The sequence below is a fragment of the Melospiza georgiana genome, chromosome 1 (genome assembly GCF_028018845.1).
Source record: "Melospiza georgiana isolate bMelGeo1 chromosome 1, bMelGeo1.pri, whole genome shotgun sequence".
Classification (NCBI taxonomy): Eukaryota; Metazoa; Chordata; class Aves; order Passeriformes; family Passerellidae; genus Melospiza; species Melospiza georgiana.
Window position 1 is genome coordinate 126,278,845 of NC_080430.1, and position 19,984 is coordinate 126,298,828.

General features: G+C 41.6%; 1 protein-coding gene across 2 annotated transcripts in view; it reads right to left on the bottom strand.

The window, feature by feature from the left end:
* PAG1 (phosphoprotein membrane anchor with glycosphingolipid microdomains 1) overlaps nucleotides 1-19,984 on the bottom strand; it is a 107,429-nt gene that overhangs the window by 63,023 nt on the left and 24,422 nt on the right. Inside the window, exon 1 of one of the 2 annotated variants that reach the window (XM_058042223.1) lies at nucleotides 19,617-19,649. The exons of the other annotated variant lie outside the window; for it this stretch is intronic. The gene's annotated coding sequence lies outside the window, so the exon portion shown is untranslated. Of the gene's footprint in view, nucleotides 1-19,616; nucleotides 19,650-19,984 lie in introns of those variants that run through there. 2 annotated transcript variants of the gene reach the window in all.

Below are 19,984 nucleotides of genomic sequence, written 5' to 3' on the forward strand. Positions count from 1 at the left end.
AGCAAATGTGTATAATGCAAATGGCATTCAGAAACTCTACTGCACTTTGAAAACTCTCTGAAAAGTCTACTGAACCCACTTTTTGCAGCTGCTGCTTTAAATATCATCAGAGTCTGGAAACAAAACAAAGCCCTGTCTCACTGACATATTCCTGCATTAACATCAACTCCAACAAGTGAGTTTAAGCGGGTTTGGCCACCAGCTGTGGAACTCTGCTGTACATTCCACTGTACACTAGTCTACAACCTAATTAACAGCCCTGCAAATATTCCATATATCTGCTAATATTATGCACAAAGACGTAATTAGAAGTGTGTGTGAACACAGATAGGTTTGAAAAAAAGAGAGAACAAATGTGCAGCTCCAACTGCTATCATTATTAACTCCTTCTCAGTGGCAGCATCAGGCACCAGGTTAGGGTGAGGTTAATGCACACCCCACACTGTGACCTTTCAGACTGAATTTAATTGCATCCCTACCAACGATATGGCAAAATGATAAGGTGCATCCTGATGATTGATTTTCTTCCTTGCAGACCACAAGAGCTCATTTCAACCAAATCCTGCCATTAAATTTACAGCACAACTGGAAAGGAGTTTTAAATTATATACATCCTAATCTAATATTTGAAACAGTTATATCAAAGACTCTCTCTATTATAAGCTGCAAAATCCCTGTCTGCCTCTTCTGTAAACCCGCTACACTCTGTACAGCATTATCCTTCAATTGTTAGCGTGCTTAAAATGTGTGTCTAACACTGTCAGAGCCATGCTGTCAAGCATTAAAGAGCACTTTTAGGCATTCTGCCCCTGTAATCCTTGGGGACTTCAGTAGCTACAAGTCAGGGGAAAATCAAAGTAAAGAGAAAAGACAGGTCATCATGAACCTAAGTGCAGTGTAGTCTCGTGATAGACATTTCTACTCTACATGCACAACACATTTAGGTTCTACAAGAATTTTACTATCCCTACTTTAGTAAAGCTGGGATGAGTATCTTTGTTAACATACCAGCCCACAGTGAACTGGAAAATTTTGTCAGAATATTTTACACACTGTGATTACTGTATAAAATATTATATGCCTCACTATAGCAGGGTTTATTCAAGCCTTAGTTGTTTGATAACAACTCAGATTTTTTTGGTGAATTTTTCATTATTCTTTCAAATAAATTTTTGGTGTTTTTTTCAGATATTCAGTACTCAATTCTGCATTAAAAATGCCCACGGGAAACTCTGAGATGTGTGTCTGTTTTAAGCAGTTTTCACTTGCAGTGGATGAAAGTAACAGCCAACCACGCTGGGATTTCAGGGTTTTTTTTAAGGACGTGATGGCAGGCATATTCTGTTATTACTGCATAGGAGTTTTAGCTACTGCACTCATCATCATGGTCAGAACAGCTCATCTGCATTGAAGTTCTGAAGAGCACTGTGCACAGCTGAGCCATCACTTAGATCACTTGCATTTAGAGGAACAGAAACTTGGATGAGCCCCAAATTATGGCAGACCTAATGTCTCATTTGCCAGCAAATCATCTGTATCAGAAATTACTTTAAATGACAATGCTAAAATTGAATTTGTCCCATGTTTAACATGCCCATTAAAAGGAAATCCTTCAATGCCATTCACTGAGGCTCAGATGCAGGGAGTCAAATGACCATGTGGTCATGGCCACAGCCCACCCGGAGCAATATCCCTGACTTTGATAATCTGTAAATGCTCCGGAGCCAAGGAAGAACTTCCCACTCAAAACCTCTCACCTTTACAGGTGTTCTAGTTTCATGAGTCTCTGATGCACAGAGCGATACGATAGACTTGCCTACAAGAGAACTTGTGACTTTACCACAACTCAATTTTAATTTCACAGCAAGGCCTTGCCCAAAGCCATGCTGGAGCCTCCTGAAGCCTTCAGCCACCCCCAGCTTCCCTTGGATGGCCTCAGGAAAGAGAACACAGTGGCAGCAGAAGGCTGGCGAGGGACCTGAGTCTGGGTGAGTTTTGCAGAGCTTTGAGCCAAGTCAGTGCTCTAACAAAGCAGCATCCTGAGAGCCCACTGTGAACCTAAACACTGAATTTCTCATTCAATGCATCAGAATGCAAGTGCAGTGTGAACAACTCCACCAAGGCAAAGACAGAATTAGCCTCATCAGACATGCAGCAGCATATGTCTCTTTCAACATGTACTGCAAAATAGATACTGAATGGAAAACAGATGATTTTTAGCCTCCTATTCTGTCTACCGGTAAAAAAACCCTCAAAATCCTGCATATCTTCATGTAAATTACTGTACTGCAAAGATAAATATCAAAGTTATGCAAGATGCTAGATAAGTAGAAAGACTTAAAAGAACAAGGAAGAAATAAAAACACCTACAAAACCTCCAAAGACAAAAATTAAACAACAGTTTATTTGTGTTCCCAGGCAAGTCCAAAGCCAAATATTAGCATTTTCTTCTGGAGGCAACTTTCTGTGTATTGAGAGCCAGCTTAAATAAACAGCTGGCTTTTCTTCTCAGAATATTTGGGGAGCCTGCAAATTTTTTTCTCCTTTGAGAAAATACATGAAAAACAATGCAGGAACAACTTCACACAGGAGTAGTAAAGAAATTCAAATATCTAGTTATAATTATAAATTAAATTTTGGCCATGCAAAATCTATATGAAATGCTGTCAGGTGGAATGTCTGCCAGCCACTCTTCCAAGCAGCAACCACAGAAATCTACCTCTGTTATCTCCTTGTTGATCCTCTTTCCCCACGCTTAATTTATGCATTTTATGTGGCTTTTTAGTTATTCCCACATCTCTCTCTTAGTCTTACCTGAGCTCATTCCCTGCTAGACTCCCAGGTTTTTCTTTGGTATCCCAAAATCTCAGCTGAGAACTTGCTGGTATCTAACATTAGAGATTCAGGGGCTCCAGTCAGCTTTAAGCTGCAGTAATTTTTTCTACTCTGTAAAGCCTGAAGGGATAGTACTTTTCCTTCCTTGCTAAATAGTAAACATTCCCCTTCCAGTGGGCAAACAAATTATCTTCTGTTGTTTGTAAAGACGCTCAAACAATACCCTTGTTTACCTTTATAAATGTCTTTGTGCTACCCCCAGCCCAGCCCAGGGAACTGAGCGAAGGTGGTGCAGCTGACACACAGCAGGCCATGAACAAATGGCCTGTTCAATGTAAATGCCTGAACACCAGAGAAATCTCTGCCCAGCAAAGAACAGAAACAGCCACTCTGATGTCTGAGCTTGGGCTGAGAGAGCAGCAGCAAACTGAATCTCAAGACAGTAAGTATCTTTAGTAAGCAAATTAATTTTCCTCATCAACTCAGCAGAAACATGGTTTTCTGCCTCCAGGGAAGGGTGCAACGTGTACTCATTAACAACTGTTTATTCAGATCAACACTTCTGCTGGATAAATTCCCCACCACCACTACCACCTTACACAAGCTATTTCATGATCAAAGTATTGAAATCAACCCTGCCAAAGCAACATCATTTGAGCAGTTGTGTTAAGCACAGGCACGTTTGAAGGATCAGAACCTAATGAGGTTTTCTGGTTGTTTTTGGCATGAATACAACAAACACCTCAACAAGAACATAACTCTGCCTGTGCAAAGTACAGAGGTCTTCTCATGCAATTATCATCCACAAGCACAAATACTATTTGTAAGAATCAAACAATTCATTCAATATTATTAGTTCATTTCATAAACAGGCTGATTACTTCTGAAATAGCTGCTTTCTTAATCTACATGGCCAATATGCAATCTGATAACCTCACTTATCAGTTTTCATTTAAATACATCTCATGAATCTGACCCTACTTCATTAAAACCGACAAATGTCACACCAATCTTTGCACATGGAACTCAACACATCCAAATGAAAACCAGTCCACTGCTGACAAAAAGGCTGAGAGCAAACTAGTACCTCTATCTTGGTCATCACAACTTCAACTGTGTGATGTGCATCAGCACACACCGAGAAAATGTAAAGCCTGTTAGCTCGTAGGGTCCTTCTGAAAATGTGAACACAACCACTGCTCACACTGCTTCGTTTAAAAGCTGATTCCAAATTTATCAAATACAGCTTGAAACTGAAGGTGACTGGAATGTTTTGCATTAGTATGTCACTTCCTAAGAAAGCTGATGTAGAAATATTTCCCAGATGTGGGTTAAGATTTCCAGATGAATAGAGAGAGCAGGGAGATGCAGGCTCCTGACCAAAAGCCACTGACAGTCTGCATTAAACAGTATTTGCCCAGGATGTGTCAGACAAGAGACCTGAGGCTGGGTTCCTGTTGCTACAGCAAAGTGCCTGGCCAAAATACACTTGGCTGCTCTGGCAAGTGTTTCTCTCCATATTGTTTTGTTAATGTTTCCAAAAGGTCCAGTTTTGCTTTTGTATGAAAAAACCCCAACCCTGCAAATTTCAGCTCTCTCACTTTGCACCAAAATAAACTGTGGGGTTTGACCAGTCACAGACAACCACACTTCCAGTGCATCCCCTGAACTATCAGGGCACAACAGAAACTTAATATGAACTTTTCATAACATTGAATAAAAAAACTTACCTGAATATCTTCTCCAAACTGTGATTAGTATCTGCCATACATTGATTATTTTTGTTTTTTCTGTGCATTTTCCACATTCAGAAACATTTTTATGATTTTAGGGTTTTTTATGGCATCAATAAGCTACATGAGGAATGAGACAGACAAAACCAAAATGTACCACAAAAGGTCTCTAAAATATATTGTAATGTTGTCACCAACAGACAGTAACTACAGAAACATCATGGAAATAATACAGGCAATAAATTGAAGCTATGTGAATATTTACTTTTATATTCAAGACAACTGAAATTATGAGATCAATTTGGCCTTGTTTTCCTCTCATCACTTTTCAGACTTGTCAGAAGGAAGTATAAAAACACTGGAGTCGATATTCTCTCCTGCTAGCCTGGATTAGTAGATTTATGTTAATTGCAGACATCTACATAAAAACACCTCTTAGCATTCCTCTTCCATAGGAAGGATGAAATGCTGACCACACAAATGAAGTAAAAAGAAATTTTTTACTTTATTTTTTTAAGGGAAAACTTATTTTGTAGCACATTTTCAGCAAATGTCACGAAAAGGTCTGCTTGCTTCCAAAGGCTTTGATCTTGCTATCACACAGCAGCTCCTGGCTGAACCAAGTGACCTCGGGGAGGCTCTGAGGGGATGGGCATCACTCATCTTAGAAACAGTCTCCTCATACTCCCTTTACTTCCAGGCTGGACTGCGTGAAGTATCAAATCTCTGCAGCTCCAGCTGATGGGATGGGAGTTACCAGCTCCTCAAAGGTTCACACTTCTCAGCTGGGGACAGGACAGCAGGACAGCTGCTCCCCCTGAGACCTGCAGAGTCTGGTGGGTGCTGCACAACACCCAAGAGTGAAATAACAGAAAGCCAAGTAGCCAGCATGGATCACTCTCAGCTCTCAGTCAGGGACAAAACCAGCAGAAAAAGCCCCGGCCAATGTATGGGGATTTTGACTTTTCTTTCAATAGCATGAACTAAGACCCAGTAAGCATCAAGTGAAGAATGAGTTGCTTGTCCTGGCTAACCACCGAGCTTAGATAGTGGGATAGATGCTAACAAGAAAAATCATTGAAAATGCAGCATCTGTTGACATTTTCCAGCACGCACTGACCTTTCCAGTACCATTACACTCGGCTTTGCAGCACAATTACAGTTTCAGCTCCACTTATCGATAAGATCCTCGTTATCTGAATTCTATCAAAATCTTTACCCTTCTCAAGAGAGCAGAGAAAAATGTCTGTCTGAAACAATATTCAGTTCAGTGACACCAGAAAGACCCCAACTCAGCTGCTGGGGTTGACTGTTGACACCATTGCAGTGTAACCTGGCCAGGTAAGTAGGGGGAAGAGGCTGACAACTAACGTGAGGATGATTCCTCGTGACAGTGACAACAGTAGGTAGCGAAAGAGCAAAAAATGCAATATTCAAAGACAGAGCCCAGGAAATGACCCTTGCAGTTGGAAGCTCACCTGCAAACCAGAAATCATTTCATGGTATGTGAGAAGAGCCCATGTTAATTTGTCACTCTGACCTCAGAAGCCCATACAGTCCCTTGTTGAAGTCAACTTACGAGGTTATAATGGCTAGTTTTGTTTCTAGCAAAGCTTTCCCTCACTTCTCCTCTTCCACTTATTTCATATGCAAAGGAAAGGCATTTTATTACAGAAATAAGGAAGATCTGCATTAAGTCATGTCTGCTTCAGAACTCAGGTGACTCCCCACCAGCTGGAATCTATTATTTGATTTAAAATGTTGTTGTGCCAGCTGCCATGCAGCACGTTTCACTACTCTGATTCCAGGAGGAATTAAATCCATACTGAAAATGAAGTCTAGCATGAATCAGCCTCTTCTCAATACCAACACATACCTGGAAAACAAAAAGCATTAAAAAACACCACAAATGTAGCCTTCCTAGACCTGGCCACCCCAATCTCTAAAGCAGAATTGGGAAGAACTTCAAATTTCACATATTATAAGGTAGTAATTTCATAAAGTAGTGTCCTAATTATACACTCAGGTTTGTTTTTAAAGTGATCTTTCTCACCATAAAAACAAACCTAACTCCTCTTCCAACAGAGCCAATCCTGAAGTTAAATGCAGTTGCTGAATTTAAAAAATTAAAAGCTTTTATATCTCCCTGGTACAGTGAAGTATTTACTAGTGGAGGGTAATTATTAGAGAATTTGCCCAGAGTAAAAAATAATTTATAATTAAGTCTGTTACTGCTAATTCAGTTAGAGAGACTGTATTGGGCAAAAGCCCATTTAATTTGAGGGGGATTTCTGCCTGTTGTGGACTGCAGAAGTATATACTGTGAATAAGCACTGAAAGTGTTGCTTAGCTTCTTGCAGTGCAAGAACATTAAAAGCTTCAAGGCAATTATTTGCAAAGGCATAGTCACAAGGCCTCTTAACAGAAATACAGCAATGGCATATTGATACGTCTGCTTCTTACTGTTCTGCTTCTTACTATTCTCTTTTTCTGTTAGCTCAAAGCAAGTTGCAGACTACAGCTTCAGTAGCTCTGAAAAACGTCCATTGCTAGCTCTGAAGAAAGTTTACATTCAATGGATGCTTGCAACTTTCTCTGTTCAATGGAGGGTCATACAGTTAGAAAGTTAAAAGGTTTTGATGGCTTCAGACAAGATAGTCTCTTAATATGCAGATATAAGAACATGCAGAGGTAAGGCTGAAAGCTAAGCCTACACCCATTCCAGGTGGTACCAAGGCAGAGACAGAGTGCTCAATACTTTATTTAGAAGCACTAGGTAAATATCATGTGGATATTTAACTGATTAAACTGATAAACAACAGTCACTCTAGATTCCCAAGTGGCAATAATGCCATGTATAAAATAGCTCAAAGAGAATACAGTAGGCTTTAGTCACAGCACTGAACAAAACTGAGGGGTCAAATCACTGCTGACCCAAGCTGCTGTGACTTGATGTTTGCTTAAATGGAACAGAGGCTCTGAGCAGGGCAGAGAGTGCCCAGTGTGAGCACTACAGAAAGTGCCATCGTGATGGGCAGCCCTGCTGACAGTGTCTGCAGGGAAGTGAGCCTCTGCAGCTGGAGCCCCACAGGTACTGAACTCCTCTTCAACCCTGAACATGGATGCCCAGTTCCAACTCTCCAGAGAAACAAAAATAAATGAAATTTGTTGCATTTTAGAGATCTTCCTTTCAAATATGTTTTAATTCAGTTTGGCAAAGCTTGACCTCTTCTAATTTTGTGGGTTGAAATTATTTCTATTTCCAGATCAATTTTATTTCTTCCTCAAAAGGAAGAAATGTATTATTTAATCCATTTTTAAAGACTGAGCTTTGTGTACTTTAACTTTTCATTCTACAGCCCCTTTCACACCTGTACAAAGCATCATAGCGTAGCCCATTCCATGCTTGTTCAAGCACCAATTAGAAATGCAGTATGGGTGCACATACTGACAAACACCCCATAAAGACAGAAAAATAATGTTTATGCACTCCTCCCATTCACCAGCTTTCCTGGCAGCATTAGCCAGCAACCTCAATCCACCATCATCAAATGTGACAACTCACTGTCTTAGGTTGAAAGGTGTGGCTGGGGGTGTGCATTCTATTTCCCATCAGTTAGAGGTGGGGCAGTCATCTTCTGTTAATGGCGCAGTTTATTTTATCTCTTCCACAACCAATCCTCCCTCTGGGGAGAACTCTTCTGTGAATGGGCCATTGAGTCACTGCATGACTGATGAAATTACATCATCCCACTGTGAGATGCTCTGCCCAGGGGGAGGAGCCAAGCATTCCTACCTGGATATAATCTGAGAATTGGAACACCATAGCAGCCTTTTCCCACTGGATTCCCAGAGGAGCAGCTGTCTCCTCCACTGGATTCCCAGAGGAAGACCGGACCCATCTACACCACCCCTGGACCTTCAGAGGAGAACTGCCCCCTTCTACAGGATCACTGCTCCGACAGAACCAGCCCTTCCCTCCAGGAGGGCTGCAGCCACCATTTAATGGGATGGCTATCAACACCCTGACCCACAGGGACAGGGTGTCAGGTCATACTCTGACTGTGATTTGTCTTCTTTTTTTGTACTATTGCATTTGTATTTTTAATTTTCTTAATAAAGAACTGTTATTCCTATTCCCATATCTTTGCCTCAGAGCCCCTTAATATAAAAATTATAATAATTTGGAGAGAGGGGGTTTGCATTTTCCATTTCAAGGAAGGCTCCTGCCTTCCTTAGCAGACACTCACCATGGATGCATTCCTCTGGTCTGTCATGAAAAATGGAGATATTCTCCATGCCAAAGACACAAGCTTCCAACAGTACCTGCTTCACTGACAGTGAATAAAACCTCACTCAGAGATATCACAAAGAGGATTTACACCACTGGGAAGGAAATCTAGTTTCTCCTGAGTGTACTTGTATCATGATGCTTGTATATACATTAAAAAAGCCACATATTGAGATTTAAGATGATTTCAGGAAGGGAGCCCTGTATAATAGAAGCACAAGTCCCAGATTTACTAACAGAGGCATTAAAAAATTGATTCAATGGCAATTACAATATTATCCCAAATGGCAGCTAAAACTTTATCCTACCCTACACTGGCTTGTATTGTGTGTAGGCCTTACATTTCAATAAAAGGAAGCAAATGCTTTTAACAGCACACCACAGAGTACACAGGAAGGCTACAGGAAGGCTATTATAACCTCAATAAATACTTGCTGACTAAATATACTATTTCAATTAACATAATCCTTATTGAAATAAAAAAAGATACAAAAATTTAACTAAATGTTTAAGAAAATTACCGAGTAGTAACAGCAGTAAGGTTTTTTATGTAAAAAAAATTAATGTATTTACATATTTCTACTTATATTTCAATATCACTGGTGTAAAATCCTCTGTAAATGCTGCAGGTGAGGAGGAACTTTTTGTGATTCCAGAGCAAAACCACCAAAATCTGTACAGGCTGATGCTCTCCCAAGAGGTGGAATAATACACAGAGCCCATGACTCTACCAAACACGTGCTTGAGTATGGCAAAGCCCACACTGCCCTGAAAACACATCTCCTGATGCCTGCAGTGCTGCCTCAGAGCCAGGCACACACCGTGCCCTCACAGGAAAGCTGCTGGTCTACACAGTGGTGCAGGGGAACGCTCTGTATTACTAATTTTCTGAGTATTGCCAGCCCATAGGATTGTGCTCCCTTTCTTCCATAATCTGTAAGGCAAAAAGTCATCACCACAGGAGACCTGGGAAAGTGTGAGGATTAAACTTGAACATAGGTTCTGGCAAAGAGCTCCTATGGATGCCTGGGAAAACACTAAGTCCCATTCATACTCAAACCTCCATTTCCCAAGCTCCTGATGTGCAGCAGCGCTGAACATACATCTGTACATGGAAGCTCCAAGTGATCTGAAATATCAAGGAATGCCACAAGCCTTTCTGTTGCTAAAAAAAGAGATTTCTATTTCAGCTTAGATATTTCATAATTATTAGAAATCTTTAAGAACATCCCTTATTAAGGACATATGCCTCTTTTTTCACCTTTTATCAACATGTGATATTTGTTTTCCACATATGGTGCTATTAAAAAGTTTGTGACAGTTGTGAAGCACTGAGCCACAGTTACATTCTCTTCACTGTGTTATGGTCACATGGAATCATGGAATGATAGAATGGCTTGGGTTGGAAGGGAAGATTATCATCTAGTTCCAACCCTTTGCAATGGGCCGTGTCAACTTTCACTCCACCAGGCTGCTCAGAGCCCGATCCAAAATGGTTTTGGACACTTCCAGGGATGGGGCATCCTTCTCTGGACAACCTGTTTCAGTGTCTCACCCTCACAGTAAAGAATTTTTTCTTGATATCTAATCTAAAACTACTCTCTTCCAGGTTGCAGCCATTCCCCTTTGTCCTGCCACTACATGCTCTTGTAAAGAAAATCCCTCTGCATCATTTTTGCAGGGTCCCTTAAGGTACTGGAAGGCCACAATGAAGTCACCCTGAAGCCTTCTCTTTTCCAGGCTGAACAATCCCAATTCTCTCAGCTTCTCCTCCCAGGAAAGGTGCTTCATCTCCCTCATCAGCTTGGTGGCCCTTGCGCTGGGGACCTCATCTAGCAGTCCCAGGCAGGGTAGAAGCACACTGAGAGCTGTGCTCAGTGAGAGTAAAAAAAGATAATTCTTGCCTGGAAAGCCACATTTAAACATTAAAACAAAGGTCCAGTAAGAGGATATGGATTGTTGACAAGGAAGTAGGAGAAAACAAAGAGACCACATCAGTCAAAACAAGAGGCAGTGGCTATAACACCTCACTAACCTACTTCTCTCTCTCTCTCTCTCTTTTTTTTTTTTTTTCAGGGATTATGGAAGAAGAGACTCTTAAGAAGGGATTTAAAAAGAGAAAATGAGGTTAAGTGTGTTGATGTCTGTCCACAGCTCATCCTTAACTTCAGTGTAGCAGTGAATAAAGCCTGCAGATGCTGTTTTGAGTACACAGCAGGTCAGTGACAAAGCTGATATTGCAAATAAACTGGGGGATAGTCTGGCCAGAAGAGCTTTGGATATGAAATCAGACTGCTTCTTTCTACCATTACTATGAGAGAAACATATGAACATTACAGAAACATTCACAAGAAAACAAATTTCTTTTAACAGCAGGTTTGAACAAGGTAAAAGTTACATAAGCTATACGTGGACCATGCTGGACTGAAGGATGGCATTGCTCCATGGCCACAGGCATCCCTAGGGCTGGCTCCCAAACATGTTTAACTATGTTGGTTGTTACAAGGAGTTACTATCTTCTAATGACTCCTAAAATATCTGTATGCAATAGCTGGAAACTTCTGCATTCCATAACTAATTTGATCTTTTATAAACTGATTTGCAAATGTACTTGCTATTTAATTCTGTTAGAAAATATTGAAGGTAGTATTTTTTCTGTCACCTCCTTAGCTCAGCCACTTCCCAAGTTGAAAGAGCAGTGGCCAAGGGGTCCATTTGAGCTCAGCAACAAACCTTGGTCTTAAAACACATTTGCCTCTCAGCAGATGGTACTCTCAATAGAAGTGCAGCCTTTTATCCATGAGATGCACTGGTGTTTGCCATCCTCTTAGCAAGCCTCTGAAAACACCTGTTTGTTTGGTAAGGCTAGGTGCTGTACCAGAGATATGTTGACATTTGGTAAATTATTGTCACATTAGGTAAATTACTGAAACATGAAGGTAAAAGATAGAAAATGGCAGCAGACATCATCTTCCCATACAAGGCCTTTTAAACAGTGGTTTACAGCTGAACTACCTTTCATCAAAGGTTCCAGCAAAGCCTCAGAAGAAAGCAATTTTAGGAACACAACAATATCACAAAGTTTAGAAAATCCTTTCTGCTGTGCTGCACTGTATTCATACAAACCTTAACAACAAAAGGCCTGTTAAAAACATGGACTATCATTGATTATTTTGTGTAGTGCTCTTCACCATGTCCTTTAAAAACCAGCAATCAGCACCAGAAAAAAAAGCCAGGAGCATAGCAGCTAACTATGTATCACTGTCACAAATGGATTGGAAAAGCACACCAGTTGGGGTCCCAGCACCCTGCTAACACCAATGCTGGGTCCAGCCCAGTCTTTCACCCTTTGTGAGGGATTCCACCAAGCACAGCCTGGCTCAGGGAGACCAGCAGTGCTTTCCAGGCTCTGCTGGACACAGGGAGGACGTTCCCACTGACTCCAAGGGAGATGCTCTGCTCACACAGACACACAGCTGCTCAGAGAGGAACTCAGTGTGTGTCAGCCTGAAACTGAACTCCACCCCACAACTGGGTCCTTACACTCAGACTACTGCATCCTGTAAGGTTTTTACATGACACAAGTCACCATGCAATAAAATAAGCCTGCAAAGCATCTTAAAGAACCATGTCCTAAGAGCAGCCGCTTCCCTGCTGGATCTTGGACAAACAGCTCTGGTGCACAAATCCTCTGTCTGAGTGTCCTGAAGAGCTCTCCAGGCTGGTGAAGCAGAAAATGTGTGTATTCATTCATTTAGTGCCTTATCTGGGCTGGGTACTCCCCTACTGTCAAAAGCCAGCAGTTATATTCCTGACAACAATAAGGACGGGACAAAATCAAGAAAAGACTTCAGAGAGGCAGAGAAATTCAGATGAGCTTTTGATGAACAAACCTCATTAACTGACTGGCTATCAGCTATCCAAATAGATTAAAAGAATTATTATTACAGCTGTAGTTTACCAGTTTGGAAAAGTGACATTTAAAAGTCACTACACAACGTTGTCACCTGTAATGCTATGCTGTAAATTTGTTATTTAAAACCTACTTGTAAATACACAGCAAGTCTCACAAGTTATTGGCAGCATTCAAAAGTACTGGCAAGAGCAAATAAAAATGCACCCATTTGGGTGAAATTAGGTATTTTATGTCCTCATCAGATAGTAAGCATTAAAAATATGCCCATTGCAATGTGCACAATAGCCCAGAAAAATGCTGGCTTTGCTACACTTTCTTCAGATTGAGTCAACTGAAATGAGGTTTTCAAATCCATGAGAGACAGGCAGAGTCAAACACTGCAATGCTGTCCCAATGCCATCATATGTCAGAACACTACATGTGAAAGTTCATACATTTGATTTCCTAGCAGATACTGCTTTTCCCTTCTTGTCAAAACCATACCATTTCCTGGGGAAAAATACAAAAGTGTGCATGTTTCAGACAGTCTTACTTGTTGTGGATGGACTCAGATTACGCTGTCCCAGTTGAGTGATTTAAAATTGGATTTATTGTGATTCTTCATGATTGAAGAGGTCAAAGCCTTCCTCAGGGAAAACAACTATAAGATGTTCTTGCAGGCCAGTTTAAGGAGCGCATGTGAACTTCTTATCTTCACAAGGTTAATGTGTGTCTTGGTTCCACTGTAACACAACCTTCTTATTAACCACAAGAAAGACAATTTTCATGTCTATAGAGTAGAAATGAATTATTTTCCTACATTTCCCCTCCCTCCTCAAAATATGCAAAGCAAATTTTGAAATTCCCAATTCAATATATATCAAAGAAGAAAAAGGTTCAAAGTCAAATCCTAGAAAGTCAAGAAATGCCAGAACAAATTTAGTTCAGCTCCCTTGTGCTTATACATCAAGATGAAATATTTAATTACATGATGACATGCTATTTTTTGACTGCATTATCTGTGCTTTAAAGAACAAGAAACAAATTCCATAGTGGCCTGATTGGACCAGATGTTTAGATGTTCATTGCATTTCAAATCTAATACTTCAGTAGTTATTTATCTTATTGAAAGAAGCATAAGGTCAGATTAACATTTTCCTAAGATTACCTGATAGTTTGATTTTTTTTCAGTGGAAAAAACATTATTGGAAATATAACTTCCACCAGCAAATAGTGCTTGATAATATGCTGTGATCTAGTTTTGAATGAACAAAACCAGAACAAATCTCATTTGGCCTGATTTTTTTTTTTCAAACAGGTCTATCACAATGACTAACTCATCAAAATATTTCAAATTGCATTCTAAAAATACCAGCTATTTATTATTTTACTCTGCTGTGCAGACACCAGTCTAACGCTCAATCAGAGTAAGTGGTGATGAATCATGTACATTTTAGGAATGTCTTGGCTCTCTGAACAATGTTTGGGTTCTAAATCTTTATTGATAGAAATATCTTCCTTCCAGCAGAAATTTCCATACAAATGTGCAAATCAGGGCCAGAGCAGCAAGCCTGTTTTATGGCTAAGAGGTGGCTGGGCTTGGCTAGCTGCCTTCAGTGCCTGCTTCCACCTTGGCTCAAATAATTGGAATAAAGATGAATGAAAATTTAGGCCTGCAGTTTTAATAGTAACTATTTGTTATTTAAATTTCCTGCTCCACACTAAATGATTGCAAGAATGTGTGCTCAGAATTAAAAGGCTGCTCTTTAGCATCAGCACATTGATTTCTTGGGGTCCTTGCAAAGCTTTTCACATTGTTTCTGGCCTACAGCTCTACACCCCTCTAACTGCCTGTCAGACATCATTTCTGCTTTATGAATAAATAATATGATGCCCAGGGGAAACGTTGGGCTAAGACAAAAAAATCAATATGTGTCTAGCACGTATTAGGCAGTTGTTCAGCTGAAGTCTGTCTCAAATATGTGGAGTAATTTTAATAACAAAACAAATTCCTTCTATATTGAGCTTAAAAGAAAGCTATTAAGAAAGCACTACTACTATATCACTCTGTATGCTATTTGAAGATTAATAATGCTGTTCTCCTGAACTGTGAATAAATGTTCTGATTGCAAAGTATTTGGTGATTATTTGTCTAGAAATTTCAAATATTCACGCTACAGAAAAATGTTAGCAAGTGATTTTTTATTCTCTTCCTCTTGGAGTGGTGCTGGTGCACATCTGTAGTGTAGTAAGGCTGTTGTTACAACTGACTTATTTGTTATTCTAAAAACATCTTCCAAAATCACCTTTTTTTTCTTTCCAGAGGACCCAGGATCAAAAGTGAAACAAAAGCAGGGTAAATTAATCATTCATGCAGCTCTGTAATGGTCTTAGTCATTCCTGCAACACAAGCCTATTTTTGCAGTCAGTGCAGTTCCTGGTTCAGTCCCCCACCATGCCCAGATGCCAACCTGCCACAGGAATATTTGAATCCCCCCACTTTTACAGAACCTGCCTAAATAAACAGGCTTAACTCCTGTGATGGGGCAGTTCTGAAATTCCTTTGCATTATGCCCGAGAAGGGTCGGTTATGTGAACTGCACCATGCAGGAAGCAGCACGGTAGGAACTGCTGCCCACTGCTCTCCCACAGAGACAGAACCCTTAGTGAAGGTGGCCAAGCTTGACTCCTACGCTCCTTCCTTCCTCCCACGTGCCCTTCCTCACCAGGAAACCTTGGGCAGCGCCAGGCAGCAGCAGCACAGCCCCTGCTGAGGGGACAGCACATCTCTCCCCTCCTAGCTCACTGATGGCCTGGGGGCTGAAGTCCCACCCAGCCTCACCTCCTCAAAAATGCTGCCTTCCCACCGTGCTCCTTGAAAACAGATCTCATGCTGGAAAACAAGGAGATGGATAAGTTATTTTGGGACAAGGGGCAAGCTGCCAGTGCTCCTAGGAGCCCTCATGAGAGCCACAGGCGCCCAGGTTCAGCATCATGGCCAGACAAACAGCAAAACCAGAGAGGCAAAGACAAGCTAGCGAGCTGCAGGCAGACCCACGGATGACCTCTGAGATCCCTGACTCCAAGTCACCAACATTCAGCTCATGGACATTGCTCTCCAAGGGGGTTTTTTCACCCCCCTGCTGTTATGCAAACCTTTTAGTGCAGATCCTCCCCATGGGAGCTTGCTGACAAGGCGGCTCCTCCTGCTACGCTCAGTATAATGAAAAGCACAAATTTCATGTATTTATGACCCTTTCAGGCTGAGGAGCTGCAGCTGAGTGCCCTTGCCTGGGGGTGCTCACTCCTGCAGGAGAGCCAGCCATCTGGAAGGGCAGCCTAAAGGAAGCAGAGGGAAAACCTGACATCTCAGGCAAAGAAACCTGCAGACATGCAGAAGCTACCACTGAGAGTGGCAGGGCTATCCTGAGGCTCACACCAGCCAACATGGTGGAGCCCATTAACATCAACACTGATGGAAAATGCTTCTGCCAACTCAAAGAAAGTGAAATGATAAAGACAACAGGGAACTTCTAATAACAAACAAACCAAAAAGGAGCAAACAAAAGCCCCCCAACAAATTCAACCTAAAAAAAGTCCATTAACAAACAAAAAAGCCCCACACCCAATCCTCAAAACCCACACAGGCAAAAAGAAGAAGCCTGAGGCTGATGTTTGTATGGATCCCTGTTGATTCCAAATACCTACAAACCCCAGTCCCTGGGTGCTTGGTGCAAAACAGCCAAAAAGGAAACTGAAAGCAGAACAGTAATTTCCACCACAGGCAAGCTGTCAGCTGTAAGCACCAAACCATGTATCCTGTGCAAAGTCACTCTGATGGAAGCAGCCCTTCATCCCTTCTCACTGCCTTTCTGGTCAGGGCCATTTCCAGGCCCCTGGCAGTGCTCCCATGCCACCAAGCCCTCTCCAGCTGGCACCTGGGTCACACATTGTCCTTCAGCCACTGGCCTTGCACCTCTGCCAGGCCAACACCAGGCCAGACAGCCCAGAGCAGAGACACTGAACATGGGCAGAGCAGTGTGATGCCCAATCACAGCCACCAGTCCTGCACGTTCTCTGCAAGACCTAAGCCACAGGGGATGAGGGGATGACTGCCAACAGCTCTGCTGTCCTGCTGTAGACACCTACCCAAGAGACCCCACCCTGCTCTTCACCCCTCACGCATCCCTCACCCCTCCACCACAATGTATCTGTGTTAGAAGCCACTCCTGTGCTTCTAAAAAATGACTGTACAACACATATTTCTGCCAGCCCCCAGGAGACAGGACCACCTGGCCTTGGACACTTGACTCATGACCACTCAACTCGCACATTCTTATCCTTTTGATGCAATTTAAATGAATAATTAAGCTTCCTAAAACTGACATTGGCTATAACCTCTCAATTCTGCCTTTGAAAGCCACAGGAACCTCAGGGAGGAACCTCTCAGTGAAACACCAGAGCTGTGTGTGCGTGCAGTGCCTGCAGATGTGGTTCCTGCCTGTCTGAACAAGTCCTTGGTTCAGCAATCTCCTTTATCACCTCTCACACCTCCCCTCTCCACCTCCATCTGATGGTGCTCCAAACCACACCCATCAAGTGACCCATGGAGGGTCATTTGGTTTTTCTACACAGCCCCAAATCTGCCAGGCTAAACATTGACACTGTTTCAGCACCACACAGCTGGTTGAGAGAGGATCCTGTCCCACCTTCCAGCCTTGCTCACAGCCAGACAGCTGCTTCTGGGCTGCACTACGCATCAGAGTGGCACACCCTGATTTATGAAAGACCCTAGAACCCAAATAAAACTTTTTTTTTCCTCAGCTCTAAGGTTCCCAGCTTTTAACTGCAATGATAGTGCTCTGGACCTACAGTTGCCCTCAGATGGCACTGTGTTGCTGTCTAATGCTGATGGAGGATTACATGTCCTGATAATATCTGTTCACAAGTTCTGATTTCCTCTGTAAGAGTCCAGATTATGCAGGTCCATCAGACATGCTTCAGTCATAAACACACTTTTATTGCAAACAGAATTTGCAATAACAAACAGAGAAGAGAGAGAAAACCCTCAGCTTTCAGATGTGTTTCATTTCCTGATCTGAGTATCTTTCACAGAAAATTTCTTTCTTCCATCAAAAAATGAGAGTTCCGAAGTAAAATGCTTAATCTTTGACAGATTTAAAGGCAACTGTCATAGACCTCTAGCTTCCACAAGGTAAGACACTAGAAGCATGAGTGGTAATAAATTGATTTTACATTAATTTTATCTCTGAGGTATCTGTACAAGCTCATGGATTTCTATATTCCTTTTAAAGACAACTATTCCCAAGAAGCAATAATTTTATGAACCATATTTATGTTGTATTTATTTATGCCTCTCTCATGAGCTCAAAAGCATCTCTGTCCTACTTAGAGAGAACAAAAGGAGACAAAGAGGGACTCAGAGTATTCACACAAACTCATACAACCAGTCACTGTAGCTTAGGAGGCACGTGGTCAGAGAAGTTGTGGTAGCCAAATATGTTACCAGAGAAGTGCACTCCACTTTGGAAAGGAAAAATTAAACCTGTCTAGGGTTAAAAAAGTTAAGTTTGTCTGAATAATCCACCTTTCCTTCAGGAAAAGCTAGGAACATGCAGCAGGTCAGTTAGCACTGTGGGGTTACCCTGAAAGATTTTGTTTGCAATGCTATCAATATGCAGTAAGTGAAGACCACCTGCTTGGTGCGCAGTAGCAAAGCACTGATTCCTCAGAAAGTTTCAAGGCTCTTACTGCATTAAGAAAGAGACTTGAAATCTTCCCAGTATTTCTCAACTCAGCCACAAATTGCGTGCACTACACACAACCAAGTCCAGTCCAGTCTGGTACCATTTCACTTACTGGTAACAGCCACCCAGCAAAGGCTGGGACACTTGGAATTAAAATTAATTCCAGTCCTTGAAATTTAACTTTTGCCAGGTGCTGGGAGACATTATTTAAGAGGCAACCCAACATAAATGTGGTATTGCTCAAATCTCATCGTTCCTCCAGTAAATGAGGGCAAGCAGCACCGGCTGAAGGCTGGATGTTGTTGGTCTCCATGAGGAGGTTCCAGCTCTGCAGACTGCACCCCAACTCCCTAACCACAATATCCTTTTCTGCACCCAGCACAGGGGAGAGCTTTGTAACTTGACCATGAAATATGAACCTCAGCAGTCTATTTGGTTCAGCTGCTGTCCACACCCATGGAGACCTCATTAGCTGTGCTTCCAAATGGGCTTTGAGATGAGCAGGCTGATGTATAGATCTGCAGCATCTCCCACAACTACAACAGCAGAAACAGCTTTTATCAGCTTGGCAAAGTGAGCCAGGACTGTGATTTCCATGAGATGGTCATGGCTTTGCTTGACCAAGCCATTTGCACTGACCAAAGCCACCTTCCTGGCCAGGAGAGCCTGTGTCAGCACTGCAGGACACGGGATGCCTCACACAGCCCCAGGAAGAAAACCAGCTGAAAGGCTGGGATGCTGAGGGATGAGAAACAACTTTCTGAATGACCACACACAAACCCACACAATATTCAGCAGATTTTACCTTTCAGCTGCGACTGGCACTGCTCCCTCTTAAGACACAAATACAAGAAGTGCATTTTGAAAATGTAGCACATCTTTGTTTTATGCACACACACTGGCAATCTCACGCAGCTCACCATGGATGGCGAAGCTGTAAGCATCAGTTTCTGTAAAAGCTACTTGTAACATTGCTGCTAAACACTTTAATGGCTTAGCACTGGCACCTTCATAAATTACAAGAGTCTTCAGAAAATGAGTTAAAGCCAAGCTGACCACCACAGGAAATAGAAAGCAGTTGTATAAACAATTACCTTGTAGGCTCTGTAGGGCTTGATGTTCAAGCAAGATACAGTATTGACAAATGATTCCTCCTAGCCAAAAAAAAAAAAAAAAATAAAATTCACAAGTCCAAATTCAATTATGACACACTTTAAGAATATGAAAATATACATTACATTCTCTGGTTCATCAAGTTTAAAATCACATCCAGAGAAAAGCACTTTATGAAAAGGTTTTCTTACTATACTAAAAATACCCAAGAGTAACTAATACAATCTTTAAATTCCTTTTTATTATTTTCACCTGTAAACTATCTTTTGGCTTTTAAAGATCTGATAAAATTAGGGTGAGAATTAAGACATTTTTATTCTCTCACCTATGCAATGTTGCCAATAATACA